Below are 23,939 nucleotides of genomic sequence, written 5' to 3'. Positions count from 1 at the left end.
GGCTGGACGCCAGAGAGGAGAAACGGCAGTGCGGTCTGTGTAGGTGTGAGAAGACCAAAGAAAACCTGTCGAGTTTCCTGCAGCCACAGAGGGGGATGGGAGATTATGCAAAGGTTCTTGTGTCTCATGCCCGGCCCTCTGCCAAGTGTAAAGGAGAATCGGTCAGGAGAGATGTTCATGGGTACGCAGGGGTTTTGTCCGCATCGGGAGGTGTGAAGAACAACCCTCAAGGGACCGGACAAGCCCCTAGTTACATCTCAACTAGTGGGGGTGTAGAAGGGGATTTTGTCAGAAGACCAGACAGTATACATGATGCATCTGAGATGATCCATCATAGGAGAGATTTGCAGGGTCGGGTAGAGCTCAGTGGTAGAGCATGTGCTTTGCTTGCATCAGGTCCTGGGTTCAATCCTCAGTACCACCATTAAAAACAAAAAAAATTGAAAAGTAGACCCACCTGCCTCTCTGCACCAATGCCTCAGTCCCTTGGTATCAACCCAAGAGAGGAGAAAGGGATGATGGATCAGTCTTGCTCTTCACTGAGTTTAAACCTGTACTATCTAAGAAAAATCCTGATCTTGAAAGTAAACGAATTTACCCAAATGTGGTTCGATTACTTTCTGCACCGTGCTGAATAGAGCTTGAAATAGAAACCTGTTCATCCCCACGTCCCATATTCCCCAGAACATCGCCAGCAGAATGGTCCTGTGAGTTAACCTTCATTCAAGTAAACAGATTCGGTACCGAAAAGACACGTCTTTACAAAAAGGGCCAAAAGAACCAATGCAATCATTTAACGACTAGGATAGCACCAAGATGAAAAAGAAAATAAAAACCACTGAGAGTCAGAGGCACTGAGATCTGTAGCCTTACTTTGAAATGCTTCAAAAATAAGACGGATGAATGGGTAAGCGGATGGATAAACTGGTGGCTATATGATAAAGCAAAGATAGTAAAAATATTATTTATAGATTCTAAGTGGTATATGTTCATTCATGGTAGAGTTCATTCAACTTGTCTGCATACTTGAAAATAGTCATTATAACGTGTCAACAAAACAGTGAGAATTAAGTCACAGTCTGTGCCGATACCTCGACGAGCATTTGGATCAGGTTTGTTACGGAGTAGTAGAACTGTTAGAGATAGTTTTAACTCTTTAAATACACATATATTTACGTGGAATTTATACATATATGAATGTGAAGGTGAACAAGTACAGGCCAAACACACACTCTGCCCCCCCCCCCCCCAAGAAGAACCCGAGCTGCTGCCCCGAGCCCTTTAGGACCCTTACTAGGATTTGCTGGCTTTATCCCCGCTTGCCCTTGCTTCTCCTGTTTCGCAACTCCTCCTGGAATTTTCTAATAATCGTACAGTAGTGTGTTGTGGTTCGTCATCTCAGCCTGACACTTTTTTTTTCGGAAGGGGATGTAAATAAAAATACTTCTCACTTTGAGGCCTCACTGTTGAGGCCTTTGAAACATAGATTAGAATTCCTTGTCCTAATTTGCCGTTGACAAGTCTTAGAGGCACAGGGAAAACAAAATTCTTGAACCAGCAAACTTGCTTCCACAAGTACAAAGGAATTTCAATTGTAGCCTCAGGAAAAAATGGATGAAACTGTCATTCACATAAAAGAATTTAAGGGGGGAAAAGAACTGATGCTTCATCAAATGGGAGAATTCAAATGTTTCAGCATGTCACTGACCCCGGTACCAAATCTTACATTCTTTCAGTCCCTAAAGATAAAGAAGTTGGTCAGATGCGTCCATTAAGATCTTCTGGAAAATGCTCACATCTCACATATAATTACGTGGAGCATTACTCTACGTAGAAACACCAAGTCTTAAGAACTTCTGGTGTGTAACCATTTTGAATATTTGTAACATTTTTTTAATTGAAATATTTGCATGCAAAACAAAGTGAATTTATCTTAAATAGTCAGTTTGATGAGTTTTGACAGTGTAGCTGCTATTCGAAACTACATGGGATATTCTTAACTCAAAACTTTAATGTATTTTCAGGCATCTCACTGCTGGTTAGCAGTGGTGTGAAGTCAACAGTGAGTATTGCTCTAAGTAATCATTTTGAACAGTTCACGACCATACTGGAAATAGTGTATGATAATGAACTTTCTTAAAACTCAATTTGATACATTTCCTGGGAGGAAGACATCTAACTAGTTGACTATAAATGCTGGGTTTTTATAGGCTTTAAAAATCTTAATGACCAAACCTGGGAGTCTTGACTGATGTAATTAATTCCACAGAAATTAAATTTTATTATGGCTGGGGAAAAAAGTGAAATCCGAAGAAAATAGTAAGTTTGTGTTTGTCTTCACAGCTACCATGTCCAAGGGTGTTGTGCTCCCTAGAAATAAGCTTACTTGCTCTCGTGGCCACTAGTAGCCACTGGCAGTGGGACCCCACCCTCCCAGCACTGCCTCACTCCTACAGCTCCACCCCAGGTCTGTTACAGGGCCAGGCACACTGCTGGTTAGATAGCCCAAATAAAAGCACAGCCATTGGCTTTGGCAAGTAATCATCTTTAGCAATGTACTAATAATTGTAATAGTCCTTAATATCTGTTTTCTGACGTCTGAAACAGGTAACTATGATAGTACCTACCTCCTAGGAGTTGACTGAGATAATGCATATAAAAGTGCTTGGGACGATGCTCGGTGAAAGCGTCTCATAGCGGTCCTGACTGTGGAGTGGTACCCAGGCCAGCTGAAGGGAACCAGCTCTGTTTTGAGGATGATCCTCAATGACCTCGCCTGGTCATTTGGCCAGGACAGTGGTTTTCTTTGTTTTATCAGAAAGCAAGGGTCCTGGACAAGTACCAGGAGAGATTTTTCTCTGTGGGGCATCTTGAATTATTCTGACTTTTTTGCTTGCTTTCAGAAGTGGCTAATTCCCAGAGAGATAACCCAGATGCAGATTATAAACTTGCATGATGGACCTGCTCAAGTGGGGAGAACCCGTGGCTTTCTAGCAGTGAAGTTGGTTGCACCAACCAAGGGAAGAAAGGCCCTTGAGCAGGATTGGAGCCCAGTGGCTTCCCTCGATGTGATCTCTCCCTGCACCAATGCTGGCCCTCTGCACAGGTGGAGGTTCGTGTTTGAGGGCCATTGAACACCACCCATTTCCCTAATGCATCATAATTAAACACCTGTGCTAAATAACTTCTCTCTGATCCGCTGTGGAAATTTGCTGGGTGTTCAACAGTCCTTGACATTTTCTATCTCTTACTTGGGAGGGTGGTCTCAAGGTTATGCTTTGGTTCTTTTTAAAAAAAAAATGGGGGTGGAAGCGAACAGCCTCCTTCCACGCCATGGGAGACTCTTATTGAAGTGTGGACTTTAGGGCCCTTAAAGGACACTTAGGTCAGAAAACATTTTGTGAATTTGGGAGCCATTCCTGCTTCCTCAAAAGCAGCAGTAATTAAAATGCATTGTCCAACAGTAAGGCGACATGAGAGCTCTGTAGTTTGTTTTAAAGATGTCACTGATACAGCAAAGAGAACGTCTGGAAGTGCAGTGCCTTTTTAATGAAGTCGGCTGTGCTAATATGAGGAATATGCATAAATCAGGTGAACCAGAGTTGCCACGTGTCATTAGGCTCAGCAAAAAATATCCCTTTTAGGTTATCTTGTTCATAGTTGCAATATACATCCATACCCCACTGAAATTTTTTTTTTCACCTTGAACAGCAGGTAGCAAACAGTTTTGGCCATAGGCTAACATTGTGGCTTGCATGAAGTCTGTCTTCAACTTGTGTTACTTCCCTTTCTTGATTGCTACATTGAATTTTGAGTGTGGTGTCTCTTTGCCCTTTAAAGTCATTCCCTCTATCAAGACCAGAGACAGTAAGACCTAATGGGCACAGCTGAGTCTTCATCATCATTTTTGTCTGTCTTACCTGTATTGTTCATGCAAACTGAGGAAGGTACATTTTTTAACCCCCATGTTAAGGATGAGGAATTATGCAGAGAGGTTAAGGCATGTTTGTCATGTCCTGTAGCACACGTTAACAGTTGGGAATTCAACCTGTAATCTGTGGGACTCTAAAGTCTGTGAACCTTTCACTTACGAAGAGGATCTGAATCCACGATTTATGCTTGGTGATTACTTCAATAATTAATTTTTAGACAATGTATTTTCTCAACTAGGAATTTTAATTTTAACTTTTAATTTCTAATACTGGACGTCTAGGGAAATCTTAGACATTATCAAGAAGATAGGGAGAAATTGGAAATCCCTTCAGATATATGATTCATGAAGGCATTTCTTCGAATTTTCTTGATTTTCTCACTTTAAGGGATTAATGGGGGAGAGATTTGCACCTCAATTCTCTTCCTCTTTGGCTTTTTCCCCTCATCTTCTTAGAAAAATCTGCAGCCCTGCATTAACTCCTGGTCTGTAGAATGCACAAGAATCCCTGAGGAAAATGTCATCAGTGTGGGTTCGGTGACCCAGTGGTGTAATCTTCCATGTCCAGAATCAAAGGAGTCCTCATTTCTTCTCAGTGATTCCTCCCATGTCCCAGTGCTTCCATTCCCAGCAGTAGCTACTCCACATGTTCCTCAGGCTCTAACTGCCTCCCAGATGATGACCTCACTTTCAGTTCATAGAAAAAAAAATCAAAGTTCTCAGGTGAGAATTTCATATATTCTTTGGGAATCGGATGGACCTTAAAACCACATCTACTGATGTTTTTCTTTTCTTCTGCGTCTGTGCTTTTACTCAAAAATGATCATTTTACCCCTGCTGTGACTCCTCTTGACTTCTCTACCTCGCTTCATCATTTCTTCCTGTTCTCTTCTGCAACTTTTATTTTTCCATTTCCACTGGTTCCTTCCTTTTACTTGTCTTATAAATATGCTCTAGTTTATTCTGTCTTAAAAAATACTAATTTTCAGAAATCAGATTTCTCTTGATCTTGTATCTCTACCTGTTCTGTCTCCTTTTTTTTTTTTCCTTTCAGGTTTGTTAGTTTAAGAAGGACTGACTTGTTTCCCACCCAGCCCCATTAACAGTTAGACAATGTTCAGTCCTGACTTCACTGGACTCATCTGTGAACTGTAAATACTTTTTTCTCATGACATTTTTCTTCTTTCCTCTTGATCCTTAAGAGTTTTTACAGTCTGCCTCATAGACTTCTCTCCCTCCACTCCAGCCTTAAATATGAGATGAATGCTTCCCTCATTTGCCTTCTCCCACTTACACTCTGTCCTCAGGTGACCTTACCTAAGCCAGTGACCTCAACTATCTACTCTCTGATGATGTGAAATTCGGTATCTCTATCTCAGATCTTTATCCGGAGTTCTAGAACAACAGAGCCAATTGCTTGTTGATGTTCTCACTTGGATGTACCGTGGGATCCTCACACTCATCATGCATTCACTCATCATCTCCCCTTACACACCTTCTCCTGTATCCTTTCCTGACACCCAGGACATCACCTTTCATCCAGATTCCCAAGCCAGAAATTGAGGAGTCTTTCTGTGTACTTCCAACACCCTGCCTCCTTGCCACGTGCAATTTGTATCAGTTCTTCTCCCTAAATATTTCTGAAATTTGTCTTCCATTTTCATCTTATTGCCAAGGTTTCAGTTCAGACTTTCATCATTGTTACCTGGACCACTTCAACGGCCTCCTGGTTTTATTATTACTACTGGAAACGGAGAAATCAGTTAAAATCTTTTGCCAGTATTTTAGTCCCCAAATACAGGCTGCCTTAACTAAGATAATGGCTTTGGGGATAGGAGCTGAGAGAAGCTCTGACCAGGTGACCAGTTTGAAGAAAACAGTGAAGGTATAAAACAGTGGAAAACTAGAAAGATTGCATTACCCCCCAAAATGAAATAACTGGGGATTAATCTCACAAAGTATGTACAAGATTTATATGAGGAAAACTACAAAACTCTGATGAAAGATATCCAAAAAGACAGTATGGTATTGGTGAAAGAACTAAATAAATGGAGAGAGAGTCCAAACTTACGGATGGGAAGAGGCAGTATTATCAAGATGGCAGGTTTCTTCCCTTGCCCTATAGAGTCACTGCTGTCCCCATCAAAGTCCCGGGAAGTTACTCTGTGGATGTTGACAAACAGATCTAAAGTTTATAGAGAGAGGCAAAAGATGAAGAATCACTGACACACTCTTGAAGGAGAGGAACAAATTTGGAGGATTGGACATCCACACACAGAAAATGAATCTAGACACAGACCTTACACCCTTCCAAAAATTCATGCATATTGCACAGAGCCTTTGCTAAGTGAAAGCAGCCCATCTGAACAGGCTCCATCATCATACGGTGTGACCGCAACTGTATGATGTTCTGGAAATGGCAAAACTATGGCTACGATAAAACGATCGCTGGTTATCAGGCTGGCGGGGGTGGGGGTGGGGGAGGAGATGAGTAGGTGAAAGAGAATTTTTAGGATGGTGAATATACTCTGTGTGATATTATAATGATGGCTGTTATGTCATTATATCTTTGTCCAAACCCATAGAGTGTACAGACACTAAGAGTAAACCCTAAGCTGTGTACTTTGGGTGGTTGTGGTATGTCAGCGTGGATTCCTCCGTTGTAACAAATGCACCGCCCTGGTTGTTGTGAATGGGGGAGACTACGTATGTGCAGGGGCGGGGAGTAGAGGGGGAATCAATATACTTTCCACTCAATTGTGCTAAAAAACAAAGTAGTAATAATAATAATAATAATAATAATAATAACAACAACAATAACAACAACAACAACAAATAATAAAGAAACTAAAGAGAGCTGACCAGGGAAATGCAGGAGATCTTTCAGGCAGCCCAAGACCCACTAAAAACACTGTGACCATCTAGTGGCCCCACTCTGCACACTTGCGTACACTTGCTGTCTCCAGCAGCCCCTGTATAGGTGACAAGAAAGTGGACATGAAGCTTTGTGATGGGTTAAGACTTTTGTGGATGTTGGGGGGGAGCAAGTATATTTCAGTTTAGCAAATTACAGTCCATGAACTATACCTGGCCATACGAGCCACACTCGTTCATTGACATGTTGTCTGTGGCTTCTTAAGCTCTTCAAGGACAGAGTTCGGTATTTATAGGAGGGACCCAATGGTCTGCAAAGCCTAAAATACTTACTGTCAGTCCTTTTCAGAAAAAACTCACCAAACTCTGCGTTGGACAGTCAAATATGCAGATAATACCTAGTGCCTTGCTTTGCCATTTATCTTGAATGTTCTGAGATAATTTTGATTTCAAATATCTTTTCTTCATAAATGATTTAAGAGTCCTAGGAATTCTAGCTTCAGTACTCAGACTTCATTTGTGCCTTCTTGACAAAAAAATTTATTTTTCAAAAACATGGTGCCCATTTCTATAGCGTACTCATTCATTTTAGAAAGTCCATGAAAATCGAATTGCCCCTTACATTTGTGTTGTAATAAGATTTTATCTTATTTGTGACTTCAGATCCAAATTCAAATCTTTTGAATAAAATCCATTAATAACAGAGCCCATTCTGTGCAGTTTAATTAACAGCGCTAACTTCTTTAATGCTACTTTCATGAATCTGACTGACTAGGGACTCCTCACTGAATAGCAGTGTAAGCTAACTTACCCTATCTGTAAAATGGAACCAATAATTTCTCATCTGCAAGGAGATGAAGCCCCTTGGCCTTCAGAGTCTGTGCTCGTGACTGCTAACCCATGCTCCATGTTTCATTGGAGGCAATGCTTCTTAATTGCCTAAATTATTATTAAGTGTCTGTTTGTTCCCCCGAGAGGCACACATTTTGTAAAACGGGGGACCTAGCCACCTGCTTTTGCATCTTGGTCTGCAGATCCCACGAACCTGTGGCAGGACGCCCAGGCAGCTCTGTAAGGGCTCGTCTGTCTTCACACAATACTTTCTGGTATGTTGTGAAGACAGATGAGGTATGCGGTCCTTGGAAAGAGGAAGCAAAAGGAAGGTTCTCTCCTCCTAAAAGGAGGCCACCCTACAGTAAATACGCTGCTTTGTGCATTGCTGGGAAATGCGACTTTTCTTCTGGAGTCATGAGGAGGCAACCACATTGACGGTGAATTAAACAGGCAAGGTTCTCACAAATACTCAGTGAGCTCTCTCTCCCAGGGCACCCTGGCATTTGCAAGTCATCACCTACAGGTGGTGGTGTCAAGTTCTAGGTCATATGGACCCTTGTGTGCAAATGAGTTTGTGTTAACATCTCCCTTTGTTCTGAACAGTGCTAATGGAAATCTAATTTTGAGAAATAAAAATGAAAATATAAGTGAGATGCATTCAAATTCTTGACCATTTCCATTTCATTGGTTTTGGAGGAAGCTTAGCCACACTGCCCACAGACAGAAGATGAATTCAGAAAGATTTTCTAAGAGCTAAAATTCCTAAGGAAAGGGTTGGTTAGGATTAAAATTGCAAAGCTTCCTATTTCGGTGGGTACTGAAGAATGAAAGACCCACGCAGGGCTTTGCGACTCCCTGGGAGTGCTGGGGGATTCTGCGAGGCTCACGAAGGATGCAATTTTAGAAGTTCAGCTTCTCGTTCTGTATTTTTATTGATGAAGCTTTTTAATCTGAGCCTGTTCTCCCATCCACGCCTTCCTCTAGCCAACTGTCAACAGTGCCTAACCAGGTCAACAGAACTTCTGCTCTTTCTGTGAATGGCCCAAAACTCCCAGGTTAGGAATTTTACAAATCTCTCCTTAAGTTCATTTTGTGTTAAATTTGGAAATACCTATTCCATTAAGCCAGTTGGTGGGTGATACTACTCCATGCATTCAAAATGTCCTCCGTGACCTTGCTAGCATGGCTCCAGACGAGAGAGGCTTGTGTAAGCCACCTCATTATGCAGTGTGCCTTCCTTCCTGGTGCAGGGTACAGTGTGAGCACCTTTCTGCCATCCATAAAGGCAGTGCTCACCTCCAGCTCTGCTTTACTTGCTTTCTCCTCTCACCTCTGGTCCCTTAAATGACAGATTAAGAGCCACCCAACCAGTAAATTCCTGGTCCATTTCTGACCAGGCAGATTACTTAACCTGACCTATGAAATGGAAATCAGAATAACAGTTCCAACTCCATAGACTTTGGTAATGAACAGATATTTTTAAAGGGCTTAGAAGAGTATCTGCCACGTAGCGCCATAGTGTATACCCCCCAAAGAGTTGGTCCTAGACAATAAAATCAAAGTGTCCCCAAAATGTGCAAAGCAGCTGTGGTACAGATGTTAGTTATTATTAAGCTAAATATCAAATTAGCTTGTGTTTGTGACCTCACTGTGGGCTTCTTTTTTTTTTTTAATTCTTGTTAATTTATTTCCTCTTTGGCCTCCAATCTTCCCTAGAACCCTTTCCCAATTGGATTTTCAAGGGTCTATGTCAGGTGTATTTTTATCCTGTGTTCTCCTTATTCATAGGTCACTCATTGTGCCCGTTTTCACCGCATTCTCTCGCTATGCCTCAGTGTTGGTTGTAGTCTTCTTGGGATTATAAAGCGATGGTAGTGTTGTTCTTACTGACTTTCCAGAATGATACGTCTGTAAGCTTACTATGCGTGTGATGAATTAAACAGAACCAGGGCATTACTCCAAGCGGTACAGTATTTGTAGAATTTGTTATTTGTATTTTTACATGTATATTTTTTCTTAAATGAGGACATAGCCAGTCAAACTGGCTGTTACATGAAAATTTGGAAGAGCCAACTCAATTTCTCTTCTAACTTTTTATACCCACCCTTCCCAGACATACCTACAGACATATCTTCAGCCTTTTCTTGGCACTGGCCAGGTGTCTGACTCCTTGAACAACCACAAATTATATCTTAAGCTCCACATTCCTAGATCAGAAAAATACACAGGAGGTGGCCACAGAGACCCTGATTTGCCATTTTGAGTATTGCTGAGTTTAACAATTGGAAGTGATTCCTGAGGCATAACGCTGACTGCAGGTCAAAGGGTGTGACTTTCTCCAGTTCTAACAGTGGTTCTTTTGTCTGCAGACCATCATATCCCCCACCTCCACGCTGAAAATCCCAGGCGGGTAGTTGATTTCCTGATCTCAAGATGTCCAGAATCATTATGTCAGTGGCTTGTGAACTAACTCTTTTAGCTCATAAGGGGATATTTGCTTCCATGTCTGGGAGAGAACCAGCTGAGCAGGGAGCAGGGAGTCCAGGTGTCCTCTCTGACATGTATCATGCTTCCTTCAAGTAGAATGCATCGCTTGAAAGTAAGGAACTTTGGATGCTAAGCAATGACTGTTTGCATAGTTGGAAATGTACTTTCCTTTATTGTAGCATAAATGCTGAAGATATTCAGAAAAAGGTAGGTGGCAAATAGGCAGGCATCATCAATGCATTGAGAATGGCTACATTCATACAGTGCTGTGTACTTGAACAACCAGATTCACACATTATCTCAGCTGATTTTCACTACCGCCATGGATGAAGCACTGAGGGCTGTTGTTCCTGGCATGTTTTATCCAGGTTCACGGAGCTGTCAGTGTTCAAGTTATTTCTCAGTCTCTCTTTTGACTCCTGGTTCAGTAGTTTTATGTTTCCTGGAGCTCCAGGAATAGCACTATTACCAACTCCCTTTCTCACAACTCGAGCTTCGGGGAGGAATAAATTCCTGCAGTCACAAAGTCTGGACTGGACATCGCCATGCTCCATGGGTAAAAGGGAACTTTTCTCTCAGATATCATGTAAAGAATAATTAGATAATAGTAACTTGTCAAATGTGTAAAATTTTCTTCTGAAAAAAAAAAGACAAATCAAAAGAAAAAGGGTATTCTATTCAGGGATATTAGAGAGTAAGAAAGAGAGCGGAGGGAGAAGGTGGCTTCAAAGAGAAGGAAGGAGAAGCGTGCTCTTCCGGGACTGCTGGGCAGCACCAGTCCTGCGCCAGCACCTAGAGGGAGCAGACATGTGACCACCCCTAGTGCTGCCCGCCCACCGCGGCCCACGCTGCCTGGCACAAGACTTCTTTATAAAAATGGATTCCGCCACATACTATCCCAAACTCGACCTTAAAATTATTCTTCAGAGAAAGGAAGTTGTCCTGAGATAACAGATTTAGTTTGGTAAAATAAAACTTCAGCAGTCTACTTGGGTTTTTCTGAGCCCTTCTTCAAGAATTTCCTACATATTTCAAAAAGTGAATTTCATGCATTTGAATGACTTTAGTCCACACCCTTCCTTCCCAAACACGCTTCTATTTATGGGTGTTAAAAATAAGCCAAAATTTGGTGGGAGGGGAGCTGGTATTCAATACCAAATCACTTTACTAAAGAGCATTTTTAGTGAATGGTGGTTAGTAACTTTCTTACAGAGAACTTTACGAAAGACAAGTTTCCAGTTTAAAATGATATAGGGAAGTATACATACTTTGGCCTATGCAAACAGGAATTTTTTGTGAAATTCCAAACATGGGAAGAATACAAAGCCTTGTGTCTCCTAATGGGGTTGGTGAAATTATGCTCTGTCTTACTTTTCTCCTCAACCAAGTGAATCTTTCCCTAATTTTTCTTATTGAAGCACTTGGGTACTCACATGCACTGTATTTTGCTTGATACTAACATAGTTACAACAGCTTTCTTTTGGGTATTTGTTACACAGTTTACCTTCCAAACTCTCTGTATATATACATTTTAGATTTACCTATATGCAAATTTAGCCTCATTTTCTGTCTTTAGAGCATTTAGCCTCCTTTATTTAATGTGACAACTAATACATCTTAATACATTTGGGTTTATGGTACAGGTTGTGTTATCTCTTCTGTCTATTCTACATTTTTCTTTCCTCCTTTTCTTTGATGTTAATTCCATTTTTTCCTCCTACTGGCTCATAGTTTATACTTACTGTACTGCTCATTCTGGAAATTTTGTGACATGCATTTTTAAGTTGTCAAAGTCAAAAGTTAATCATTACCTTCACCTTCTATCCTAACAGCACCAAGTCCTTGAAACATTTGACTGTATTATTTATGCTTCTTCTTAGATTTGCATTGTTCTGAAGTTTACTTCTGTGTCGGTTGGCATTTTAAACCCCGAGACATGACTATTGTTTCATTTAGTAAATATTTATTTAGAATTACCCTCCTACATTCCTCCATCTTTGCTATTTGTTTATTATCACATTCCATTCTTTTTAAAAATCACTTCTTTCCTGCCATTTTCTTCTGTTGTTTTCTTCTGTCTGTTAGAATTTCCTTTACAATGGGTTGTAGTTGCGTAAACTCGGTCATTTTGGAGGGAGCAGAAGCATATGAAAATATCTTTGTCTCTCTCATTCTTAAAAAGTATTTTTGGTAGATATAGGATTCAGAGTTGACAGTTATTCCTTTAAGCACACTAAGAATGTCATTTCACTGACTTCTGTGACCATTTGTCATTTTGAAGACAGTTGTCAGCCTATCACCCTTTTTAAAGCAATCTGTTTAATTTTTTGGTTGTTGTCAAATGATTTTAATAATTAGCCTTCATCTTTTTGTGTGTCTTGTAGTTTTATGACATGTGTAGACGTGGATTTATTTTATTTACCCTGCTGCAGATACCCTGTGCTTCCTGAATCTACAGCTTGGTCTCTGTTGTTATAACTGGGGAACTGCTCCGTGGTCTCCCCAGATGCTGCCTCTGCCACATGCTGCCTCTCCTCTCCTTCTGAGATGACCATTAAGTGCATGTCAGACCTTTTCATTCCCTACATTCTCCATGTCTCCTAACTTCTTTTTCATTTTTCTTCTCTCCCACATTCTGGATAATTACTTTTGACCCATCCTCCAGTTACCTAGTTCTCTTTTCAGTTATATCTAATCTGTGGTTAAACTCATCTTTGAGTTTTAAATTTTAGTTATTTTTTGTTTCTCAATTTCATTCTTTTTCATATCCATATATTTTTTTAAATAGCTGTTGGTTCTTTCATCTCTTTAAACATAGTCAACCAAGTTTTTCATAAGTTTTGTCTGTATCCCAGTATCTCATTTCAGTAATTACAATATTTAACTTTTTGATGGGCCTGTTTCTGTTTTTTTCTCACTACTGCTATTTCTTAATTATTCTGTCTTATTGGTATGCTTTGTTATTTTTATTATGTGTGTCTCATTTTTCTTATAATATTATTCATGAGAATTCTTTCAGCACTAAAGTTAAGAGTTGTATTCTTCCAAGCCATGGAGAAAACTCCATTATCTTCTGTCAAGTGCCTAATAAACTAATTTAATGTCATGGAGTTTTCCTTTTTTTAATAATGAGAGGAGGTATGTGAGATTTTGTGTTGCAACTTCTACTAAAGGCAAGCTTGTGACTACTCATAGACATGACTGCCCTCTCCCAAAGAGGGCTAAGACAAGTTTACCAAGGGGTGGGAAGTGAAGGTAGCTTTGCTTCTGGTTCATCCAGCGGGGATGGCCTTGGGGAATCGCAGGTCTGTGAGTAGGAGAATCTCTTATTAGCCTCCCCACCTTGGACAGGTCCTGGCTTTTGAGTATCCTGTGTTCCCAGACAAACTAGGAAGCCAGAGTCTGTTAAATTCAGCAAATGCCCCAAGGCAAAGTGGCTTCATTTAACTCTTTGAGTTAGAGATTTTACTTAGATTTTGGCCTGCTAATACTCTATAACATGTCCATCTGTTGATGCTTTAAGATGACTTAAAATTACTTTATTCCTTTTTTACCATCATATTTAATAATTTCTTTGGGGGAAGGGGCCAAGGGATAGTCTTAATAATTTAACACATGATATTCTAGAAACATCTATCTTCTGATTGGTATTTTGTATGCATGTGCACATAAGATCATTTTTCTTAGTTTTGTTTGTATGCAGAAAGAGCATTTGACAAAATTCAACATCCTTCCATGATAAAGCTTCTCAACAAATTAGGTATGGAGAGAATGTACCTCAATATAACAAAGGTCGTAGATGCCAAGTCCGCAGCTAACATCATACTCAACAGTGAAAAGCTGAAAGCATTTCCTCTAAGATCAAGAACAAGACGAGGATGCCCACTATCACCACTTTTATTTAACAGAGTACTGGAAGTCCAGCCAGAGGAATTAGGCAAGAATAAGAATTAAAAGACATCCAAATCATAAAGGAAGAATTAAAACTAGTTCTGTTTGCAGACAACGTGCTATTATATAGAGAAAACCCTGAAGACTCCACCAAAAAACTGTTAGAGCTAATAAACTCAGTAGAGTTGCAAGATACAAAATCAATTTACAAAAATTAGTTGCATTTCTAAATACTAACAATGAACTTTTAGAAAGAAATAAGAAAACAATCCCATTTAAATTACTACATCTAAATAATAAAGTATTAGGAATAGGTTTATGTACATCTTACCCATCTTATTAGCAGGCTTACATTCATTTTTAAATAGATTCAAAAAATTTCCACCAATTTTTTTAACATTTTTTATTGATTTATGATCATTTTACAATGTTGTGTCAAATTCCAGTGTTCAGCACAATTTTTCAGTCATTCATGGACATATACACACTCATTGTCACATTTTTTTCTCTGTGAGTTATCATAACATTTTGTGTATATTTCCCTGTGCTATACAGTGTAATCTTGTTTATCTATTCTACAGTTTTGAAATCCCAGTCTATCCCTTCCCACCCTCCACCCCCGTGGTAACCACAAGTCTGTACTCTCTGTCCATGAGTCTATTTCTGTCCTGTATTTATGCTTTGTTTTTGTTTGTTTGTTTTTGTTTTTGTTTTTTAGATTCCACATATGAGCGATCTCATATGGTATTTTTCTTTCTCTTTCTGGCTTACTTCACTTAGAATGACATTCTCCAGGAACATCCATGTTGCTGCAAATGGCATTATGTTGTCGGTTTTTATGGCTGAGTAGTATTCCATTGTATAAATATACCACTTCTTCTTTATCCAGTCATCTGTTGATGGACATTTAGGCTGTTTCCATGTTTTGGCTATTGTAAATAGTGCTGCTATGAACATTGGGGTGCAGGTGTCATCCTGAAGTAGGGTTCCTTCTGGATACAAGCCCAGGAGTGGGATTCCTGGGTCATATGGTAAGTCTATTCCTAGTCTTTTGAGGAATCTCCACACTGTTTTCCACAGTGGCTGCACCAAACTGCATTCCCACCAGCAGTGTAGGAGGGTTCCCCTTTCTCCACAGCCTCTCCAGCATTTGTCATTTGTGGATTTTTGAATGACGGCCATTCTGACTGGTGTGAGGTGATACCTCATTGTAGTTTTGATTTGCATTTCTCTGATAATTAGTGCTATTGAGCATTTTTTCATGTGCTTTTTGATCATTTGTATGTCTTCCTTGGAGAATTGCTTGTTTAGGTCTTCTGCCCATTTTTGGATTGGGTTGTTTGTTTTTTTCTTATTGAGTCGTATGAGCTGCTTATATATTTTGGAGATCAAGCCTTTGTCGGTTTCACTTGCAAAAATTTTCTCCCATTCCGTAGGTTTTCTTCTTGTTTTATTTCTGGTTTCCTTTGCTCTGCAGAAGCTTGTAAGTTTCATTAGGTCCCATTTGTTTATTCTTGCTTTTATTTCTTCTAGGAGAACATTTTTGAAATGTATGTCAGATAATGTTTTGCCTATGTTTTCCTCTAGGAGGTTTATTGTATCTTGTCTTATGTTTAAGTCTTTAATCCATTTTGAGTTGATTTTTGTATATGGTGTAAGGGAGTGTTCTAGCTTCATTGTTTTACATGCTGCTGTCCAGTTTTCCCAACACCATTTGCTAAAGAGACTGTCTTTATTCCATTGTATATTCTTGCCTCCTTTCCACCAATTTTTAAGCAAATTTTTTACCTGAACTTTCTTATTTTAAAATCCTAAGGCTTAATTACCTGTAATCAGTGTTGTTTTTCTACCATAACTAGTCTTGGTACCAGCAAATAAGAAAAGCATCAAAGAGAGGGGTTGTAACAGGTCCTTTCAGGGTTTGCCTTCTCTCAAAATCATGGATAGAAATTTGGTATCAAAGCAAATAAACAAATTAATAGAAAAGTACTGGAGAACCTGACTAAATAATCTGTCTTGTGTCAGCCATAGGATAGCAGATTAGAGAAACTCAGGGGTCCTTGGCAGAGGATGTGTGAAGACTTCTTCCTAAACCCACTTCCCTCCCCCTTTCTCTGGGCAGTGTGCTCCCCATGGGGGCTCATGGATTCTGTTAAAAAAAAAAAAACTATGGTATCTTTCTGTGGGTTTTACGGCTGCAAGATGACATTTAGAAATTTTTGAGCCAAATAATAATGGAGGGATTTGGAGGCAGCATTTGAAGGGGTGAGCACCTCCCTCCCTGTGTCTCTAGTGGTAAGAACACAGGCTCTCAGATCAGAAAGCCGAGGTTCGGCTTTGGAAAGTGATCCATCCGCTCAGTGACTCGGTTTCCTCATTTGTAAAACAGGAATAATAAGAGTCACTATCTCAGAGTTGCTGTGAATGTTAAATGAGTTTATACACGGAATGTACTTTGAACTAAACCTGACACTTAGCGCGTGTTTGATGAATGTTTGAAGGGAATGGAGCTCTTCAATGCACCGTGGAGACTGAGCGAGCACTCAGGTACTTCTGGGAGAGGTGGCACCCTGACTATGTTCTCATGAGCAGACCAGTTTTAGGGAGCGAGTTGCAACAGGGATGGAGGACATTGGACTCCTAAGGGATGGGAATGAGAAGGGAGTTCTGGACAAAGGTACAAAGGTGCTGTTCTTAGCCTAATTCACATTTAGCCCAGGGCTATTGCTTTTTTTTTTTTTTCCCCACTGCTCTTTCTCTCAGTTACATGGGCCTAATTCTCTTTCCTAGAAGCCAATGAGTATACAGACTGATTTTTCTTTTAACCAAGGAATATATTAAGTAACGCTGAACATGAATTGTTATTGTGCCACAAGGGGGAAGAGACTGATTCAATTTGATTCCTAAGTGTATTCCTACATTGAATAATAATGACATTATCATTTAATTATTTAGACATTAGCTTCATTCGCATGTGTAGTTTGGGACCATTTAGATAAAAAACCTAGAAAGAACAATATTCTGTTTTTATTGTAGAACCCCACTGTTAAATATCTCACAGGCTAATGTTTAATCGCATTCTTAGTCTTGCACAGTGCTTGGCAATAATTAACCTGAAATAACTACTTCCATACGTGAGTTGGGGACACATTTGCTTTTGTTGTTTCAATTTCCTTTCTCAGGAAGTTAAATGGTTAAAACTTGCGAATCTAAATTGTCCGTGAATTAAGAGGAAAAGAGCCCATGAAATATGGAGATTGGGAGGTTGGTATGTATTTGCTAATACAAACCCAAGCCTTTAATAAGCATTTAAAGGCTATATTTAAATGAATGTTTTTTCAATAACATGTGACTAGAACATTAGCAAGTTTGAAAGCCTTAGACTCCAGGATGGGGAGTTTTTCTCTTGTTTCTGGTGCTAACGTGAAGAAAATCTAATTATCAAGCCTCTCCTTAAGGGTGACTTCAGTGAGCCACATTGTAGGTGTGGTAGATTGTATTCCTTTTCCAACTTTTTGATTCCTTCCCTCTTAGATAATTAAACATCCCTGCTTAGTGCCGTAAAAAGTCTTTTTGTAGACAAGGTTTGCTTCCTTACCTCATGGTCACTTGACCAGATATTTTGCGGGGCCAGTGGAACGTGAGAAGTGACAGAACTCCAGACCTAAGCGGAAGTTTTAAGAGGTGTTGCATATTTTTTCCATCTCTTGTGCCTCCTGCCACAAGAAGGCACATCTCAAATAAGAGCTACTTCTTCAACCAGAAAACGTATGAAGCAGAGCCACTGCAGATAACCTTCAGCCTCTGACTCATAACAGAAACCAGAAATAAGTGTTTTTGTTCTATACCACTGAAATTTGGAGTTGTTCCTTACTTCAGCAAAGCTGACTAATGCATATGTTAAAATGACCTCTGGTGTTTGTAATGAACTAGAAGCCTACGGAAGCTACATTGTGTAACACTATATACGTGGCAGTGCCTCTCGGTGAGCCTTATAATTTTAACATTTAATTACTGGTCTTTGAAAGCAGACCACTAAAAATGAAGTCAGGTTCTCATTAACAGCTGGATAAAAACAAGAGCTCATCATCCTAGGGTACTTCAAAGCTGCACATTTTAGCAACTTACTATCTAAACCAGAATTATATAGGCTATTTACAAAATGCAGATATTTTATTTTGTACATGATACAATTACATTTTAAGTCATAGCTGCAAAGAGAGATATTTTTCTTGGGGTACTTCTTTTCCTGTTTTCAGCGTACTTTTCGGAATGTTTTGAAAGTATTTACAGAACTATTTTTTAATAAAGATTTAGATTAAAGATAGAAAAGAGTATGTTGTCATGCATGTAAAATGAGGGAAGCATGCAAAACATCTTTCTCTCGTTTGCACATAAGAGAGTTTCTGTTGTCAACAGGATTAAGTATTTCTCTTAAGGCATCTGTTTTTGGATGCTTCGGGGGATACATTCTCACCTCAATGTGATAGAGTAGCTTCTACTTTTACTAGAGGGAGATATTTTCATACATCAAAAGGATGTGAGATTACTTTTTCACTTTTAATTGTTTCTCCCCACTTTTGATTGAAACTGTGTCATTGGGTTACTATTTTTAGATTATTAACTCAGAGAAGGCACACGATGATGTCTTTATAAACCCCTGTAGCCCGTAGTAATACAGTAGCTGATTATTGATTCTTGGATAGACCCTCACCAGATTCTGCCTCAAAACGCATTCCTAAAAGACAACATAAATGTTTCTCCTACTTCAGGTTCTATCCTAAGTCCAGCCCCACCACCTCCTTGAAACTCCCTGATCACACCTGCCAGCACAGTCTCTCCCACTCTATTGCTTGTCCATATTGCACACTGGCGCCCATTAAATTGGAGGTGCTTTGAGGGTGGGGAACGGCCCCCCACAGTATCTCCATGTTCACAGAATACATGAGTCTGTCAGGAAAGGAGGGTTTGCGTTGATGAGTCAACTCCATCCATCCTGGGAAGTTTAGTATGTGGGTGTCAGGGGCTTCTGTTTTACTCTCCTTAACTCTTATCCCCCTGGCAGTAAAGTGACTCTCTGAGAGCCATCCTCATGTCCCTCTGCTGCAGTTTCCCACAGCACATTTGTGGTTCAGCAGGTACTCATGAATGTAATCGAGTTTAATTCAGTGGGGAGGAAATAACAAAGACTTGTCTGAGTCGGGCTTCACTCATTTGGAGTTGAAATACCAGTCCTCAGAGTCACAAGTCCAGTCCTCATCACTATTCGGGACAACCTGGATGGCTGCTGGACCCTTTCTTATTTTGCGAACAACATTGAAGCAGTTGAGAAAAGAGAAGGATTTAGACATTTTTGTTAGTCATTCGCACTGTCAGTGTGTGCTGGCTGGAGCTGACCTGAGAGGTGCCGGCACCCCACTGATGCTGGGTCTCGTGGTCATTGTCCCCCCACTCCAGAACACAGACATTTGCCAACTCCTATGATGGTGCCTGCGGATGCAGGTATTTCAATAGGTGTTTCTAGCGCACACACCCAGAAGTCGAGGAAGCTCCTGGGGTCTGGGGAGCAGAATGTGGTGTCTTCCACCAGATATAAACATGTGTTTGAATCTCAGTCCCTGTACTTATGCTTATTAACTGAGCATCTTAGATAAATCACATAAACTCTCTAAATCACAGTTGCCTCACCCATCAGATGGGAAAACATGACTACTTCACGGGCTTCTGGGAATGTTAGAGATAAGGTGATGAGGTGCCCACTGCAGTGACTGAACCAGGGCTGGGCTGTGTGATTATTCACATCTTCGGTCCCTAACACAATGTCTGGTATATAATAAAGGCTAAATCAAATTGAATCCAGTAAATGAACTCTACTGGACTCTTGAGCCAATCTCTGTTGTGATGACAGGAAAAGAACCTCTATGGAGAGGTTCATTAAATATGAGTGTCTATGAATTACAGGAGATGGAAAAACCTTTGTCCTCCTAGCTGTGTATAGAACTGTGTGGTATAACTTCTGTGTCAATAGTTTATTAAGTATCTATTTGATTAGCACCAAGAATACATTTTCATGAACCACAGGGGATTTAAAAACAGTAAAGACGGAACTGGTGTTGAACATTGGTGAAGAACTGGCCCCTCCACTGTGGAATTAGAGAGATGGTGGACCAGCGTCTGAACCAGAAACACCTGCTGTCTTGGTATCTGAAATCCCTCCCTTTTAGAAATTAAGGGATTAGAAAGCCATCCCTTTGTTGTTAATTACTGCTTACCATGACGGTGCCAGGCGTTTGTGTAGCACCTTAGAGTTTATGAAGCACTTTACTAGACACTATTTTGTTTTACTATTTTTATACCAATCCAATGAAGTAAGATGAAATTATGGTTCCTATTTTGTGGATGATCATATAATTGGACATTTATGGGGCCAGGAAACCTCACTTCTACTCCAGAGCTCTTTTTGTCTATGGGCTTCCTAAGTCTTCTGCTAACAGAGATCCAGAAAGGGAAATACAGCTTCTTACTGTGATAGCTGAGAGCCTAGTCCCCAAAGAATGGGGGGTTCGGTGTCTTCATGATGTCAGCGGTTCTGGGAGGGTAAGAATCCTCTAAGGTAGGGTCTTCAGCTTTAACACATCAACTTTTAGATTGGACAGCTCTTTGTTGGAGGGGCTGTCCTGTACACTGTAGGACATTTAGCAGCATTCTTGCCTTTACTCATTAGATACCAGTAAAGCTCCTCAACTGGGACAACAGAAAATGTCTCCAGACATTACCAAATATCCCCTGGGAGGAGGGAGTGAAATCATTCTGGTTAGGAACCAATATGCCAGAGAAGAGATAAAAAAAATAAACTTGATCAATTTTTTCGTTTCTGTCATGGCCAGATCTAAGCAGAAGTCCTGGGACCAAAGCAGTTACTGTTTTACAGATACAGGTACAGCCTTGCTTCTTAAGAAGAGTGTAGCTGGTGCTGAAAGCTGGAGAATGCGGTGGGCACAGGGAGACACTCGTCCCCCAGGAGAAGATCTGGCTGGTCTCATAGGAAGAGCTCTTCTGCTAGTATCCAAGGCATGAACCCAAGTGAAAGGGAGAACTACCCAACAAAATGGATCCAGGATGGACTAATCACACATGTTCTCTTTCGTAAATGCCATGTAGCCACTGTGGGTGGTGCCACTGTCTGTTTCTGACTCCAGAATACCTTGGAGCCCTTCTTGCTGTCAGAACCACTTTGCTTTAATACTCAGAGGGGTGTGCTGCAGGAGGAGACAAGGTTATGAGTCTGGAGAGGTGAGATTTGACCTTTTCAGGTGCTAGTCAGTAGTATGTAACCTTAGGCAAGCTTTTTACCTCCCCGGGTCTAGGTTTCTATATCTGAAAGGGAGATTAATTTCAGTATCTCCAAGCTTTACATTTATATGGTTTTCCTACTCTTATGACCACAACTAAATCACTACTAACACTGCCAGCTAGTATGAATCATAAGATTCTACTGCCGTGCCCATCACCAGAAGTAATATGGTAATATTGGTGGTATCATTCTTGTAAAGTTTTAAAAAAATTTTCTAATGAAGCAGATTAAGGCTACTTACCATATATGCATCCTTGGGCTCAGGAGGACTACGGAGGGAGTGATCGCCTTGGATATGAGAAATGAAGTAGCCAGAGCATTGAAACCCATAACTCACCATGGTTAATGAATCTCCCTCTCCCTAGCCCAACACCCCAGGCAAAAGATAGGGATTGGTACTTATTAAATAAGAACTGGGAGAAAGGGAATTACAGTCAAAACCCTCTTAAGACATTTTCAAAGGAGCAGCCATTAAAACTTCTAAACCAGGAAATCCTCCTTGGAGAGAAATGGAAAGTCACAGGTACGGTGCCATGCAAATGCGGCCATTTCACAAACACCAGTGGATGAGCAGAGTGATAAGAATAAATGCCTGCTGGAGGGAAAAGCAGGAAGAAGGGACCTCTAAGGGGTGGTTAATTTTTTAACAGACTGTGAATTTGTATTAGAGGAAATGCCACATGACCTAAAGATGGAGATTCTTAATGGACCGATTTCTCTCACTCCAAATTTGGGCTTCCGTGGTCCTTATGGCCACACAGATGTCGGGGGCACCTCTTCTGTTTTTCTGGTTTTGGAAGGAAGAACCGTCAGTTCCTTAGTAAGATGCAGGCTTTGAAATGGAAAAGCCTGGATTTCCCTTTCCTCATCTATCCCTATTTCCGTAGTGGGCACCAGCCCCTCTAGCCCTCACCTCTGCAAAAGTAACAATGAAGACATGCAGACAAGCAACAATTCAATCGTTGATTTACTGAATGTATTGATTTACTGATTAAAGAAGCAGTGATAGGTGGTGCCACAAGAGGAAAGTTTGCTTTTAAAGTAAACATTGTGGTAACATCAAAGCCATCTCTCAAGAGAATTTGGAATTGGTCAGATCCCTTTGGGAACCTTTACTACCCTCTCAATGGAAACACAGATATGGGTGAATACTGGCATTCCCTGCCACATCACCCGCTTCTGGTTGTCAGGTATCCATTTGCTTTCTCCAATCCAAAGTCCCATCAGTCACTGTGAAGTCCATCTTCACATCCAGGACCTACAGGACCTATCTGGTCAGGATACAGGGATCTAAGGACAATGGAGGCAAATTATCCAAACACCATCTCCAGTTAATATAAAATGGAGGAGGAGGGGCAGGTAAATTGTGCTCCCCAGGAAGCAGGCTCTTAGACAGACAGAGAATACCATGCAGGGAGTTCCTTCTGGAGCCCACATGTGGAAGGGAAAGGAAGAAAGTAGTCTGCAGCCAATCCCATGATGAAGCTGGGGTCAGGGGGCTGGACCCTTAGACCCCAGGTTGACCAGTTGTTGAATTTGGCTACCTCTGGGAAGAGGCAGGACCTTGGACAAAGTACGAGGCGACTCTCGGCTGAGACAGTTGAAATGTGCTATCTGCGGGCTGTGTTCATCACTCCCAACAGCTGGGGGATTTAATCCTTCAGTTCTGTAGTGGGATCCGAGAGGCGCATCAGTGTGACTGCTACAAACTGTCATTCAGGAAAGGGAGGGACACTGTAGTTATCAGTCTGTAACAGCACTGGGAATCCTAGAAGTTTCTTAACCCTACAGGAGGAGAAGTTGATCAATAAGATCTCTGGTAGGAACTTCCTTCCATTTGTCCCTAAGGTCTTGCCCCCTGGGAAGTTTTGCCTTGTTTATTATCTTTCATGTGAGTATCTGAAGTGGGTAAGTGGTGTGAGGTCTTCCCTCCTTGGGGCTGTGCACATTTTAAAGACTTATTTCTGTTCCTGAAAAGTTGAGGGGAGCAAAGGGGTGATTTTAAATCTTTAGAAGTGAGATACTTTTAAATCTAGGTTAGCAGTTTCTTTGACCATGTAGTTTCTTAAAAATGTAATAGACTTCTGCTCTGTTTGTTTTTAATCAGTTCCATGAGTCCAAAAATCATACCCAAATTTCTCTTCTGTACATCATCCCCAAATATATGTATTTGCTTCTTTGCTCCTATGCATCTTTTTCTCTCAATTTAATTTAATGCTTGTTACCTTGAAGATACGGCATTAGGTGGGAAGGCCAACACTTTGCCCAAGGCTGGGTCTGAAGTGTCCTCTGTTTGATAAAAGCTTTATCAGTCTTACTTTTCTACTTCTTGAGATCTAGAAAAAATCAGGTTTTCTAAAGCTTTAAAATCTTGAATTTTGTTCTGTATTTTGTTTCATTGCTTATTACCAGCCAGACAAATTTCTCATGAGCGCATGTCTTTCTTGAAATACCTTGTGGAACACAGTCCACAGCAGCCAACACACACTATCACCACATTTCCTTCCAACCACGTTGCATAGAGTTGGCAGCTCCAGGGGTGTGTGGCCTCCTTCTTACATTATTTCA

This window comes from Vicugna pacos, chromosome 20 (assembly GCF_048564905.1).
Source record: "Vicugna pacos chromosome 20, VicPac4, whole genome shotgun sequence".
Classification (NCBI taxonomy): Eukaryota; Metazoa; Chordata; class Mammalia; order Artiodactyla; family Camelidae; genus Vicugna; species Vicugna pacos.
Note: the sequence above shows the minus strand (reverse complement) of the source record.